This window comes from Elephantulus edwardii, unplaced genomic scaffold, assembly GCF_000299155.1.
Source record: "Elephantulus edwardii isolate Elephantulus edwardi_28Jun2011 unplaced genomic scaffold, EleEdw1.0 scaffold00348, whole genome shotgun sequence".
In the NCBI taxonomy this organism is placed as follows: Eukaryota; Metazoa; Chordata; class Mammalia; order Macroscelidea; family Macroscelididae; genus Elephantulus; species Elephantulus edwardii.
This window is the reverse complement of record NW_006400098.1, coordinates 1,861,874-1,863,896: the sequence shown is the minus strand read 5'-3', so window position 1 is coordinate 1,863,896 and position 2,023 is coordinate 1,861,874.

Below are 2,023 nucleotides of genomic sequence, written 5' to 3'. Positions count from 1 at the left end.
ACACAATGACTACACTACACTACATTGAAAAACAAGGAACTCGGAGAAAAGTGCAACAATGAATGAATGGAAATCCAAAGTTTCTGTAAATTTTCACTGAAATTAAGAATAAATTTTAAAAAAGAAAAACAAGGAACTTAATGAAATATTATTCAAAATGCATGACCCTGGAGGACATTATGCTGAGTGAAATATCTCAGTCCCAAAAGGACAAATATTGCACAGGGCCACTGTTGCAAAACGGCACTGACGTCGAGGTTGAGGGAAGACAGAGAAGGAGGGGAGGAATGATGTATACTGCATTGAAACAGATGAGGGAGAGAACTGTTTAAAAGGGGTATATGATTAGGTATTATTGTCATGACAGGAGTCTAGAGCGAAGGCTGCACAGTGGAGTGGACCTGGGGGGAGGGATTGTAAAACAGTGAAAGAATTTTTCTTTTACTTTTCCAAGAGGTAAGTGTACTGGGGGGGAAGGGTGAGCAGGGAGAAAAGTGCAGCAAGGAATGAATGGAAATACAAGGTCTCTGTAAATTTTCATTGAAACTAATAATTTTTTAAAAAGTAAAAATAAAATAGTCTTCTCTCCTGTGGATATACTAACACACCTTACTTGCATGAACCTGCCCAGACTCATGGCAAAGTCAATAAATGTCTAGGAAAGCTGTTTTGAACAAGAAACACTTTAACACCTGAGTTTTTCATGCCACCATTCATACACATATGTTGGTTTATAACGGATTGCAATACTCAACAAGGTAGCCTGACTCTTCCCGCCTCCTCCCCGTGTTTCTTCTTTCCATTAATGCAGCTACAGCCTCTTCCTGTCCTCTGGGCTTCATCTGTGAATAGATACTACCCTTTAGACCTTATATGGTTGATGATGCGTCAGTGCCTGCTTGGTGTTATGTGCCACCTTAAAGACGTGTCTATGGTTTTGCTGAAAGTCGAGCCACAGCGTGAGAGATGAGGTGAGGAGGTGGAGGTGACTTTTTTATCTAGATTTGGAGGTTAACTAAGGATTACAGTCCCAGGGTTCCACCAGTCTCGGCTGGATCCATAAAGCTGGCCTTTTAAAAAATGATTTTAGAGTTGTTGACTTTTTTTATAAATTGTCTACTAGTTTAGTTACAAGATTAGAATACGTTGTTTTCAAGAACAAATTCTTTCAATTTCTCTCACCTCCCCATCAAATTGTACAACCCGATAAATTAATTCTCCCCCTCCCCCTCTGCTTCCAGCCTCTCCCACCCCTCTTGGATCCTTATACTCATTCTACAGTAATTGTTTTCTATAGTATTTGTCCTCGTAGGACTGATAATGCTCTCCAGACCCTCCCAGGTTAGGTCATAATTTACAAAATCATTGCTCCTGCGTGCTGCACAGTATACCGTTGTGTGAATGTACCATAGTTTCTCATGCAATTTGTTTGTGGTTGGAAATTTGGGCTGTTTCCATGTTCTTGCGATGGTAATAATGCTGCTATGAGGAACGTTTCCAGAGTCATTTTATGAAGCAAGCATAACCCTGATACCAAAACCAGGCAAAGATATTACCAAGAAAGAAAACTACAGACGAATATCTTTCATGAATATAGATGCAAAAATCCTTAACAACAACAACAAAAACTCCTAGCCAATAGAAGCCAAAAGCGCATTTAAAAAAAAATGTACCATGACCCAAGAAGCAGTAGACAGAACACAGCAAGGAAACACTGCATGGTTCAAAATTGGGAAGGGTAGGGAGCTCTGGTGGCCTAGTGGCAAGATGCTGTACTGCAATCCCAGAGGTACACAGTTCAAATCCACCAGATGCTCTGCTAGAGAAGGAGGGGGCAATCTCCTCCTGTACCAGTCAGATCTGATTTGACGGTACACTTAAAAATAATGCAATAAAAAAATTGGGAAGGGTGTATGCCAAGGATGTGTCCTGTCTCCATCTCTTTTCAACCTGTATGCAGAGCAGATCATCTGGGAGGCTGGGCTCTATAAGGAGAAATGTGGCATCAGGATTGGTGGAAGAT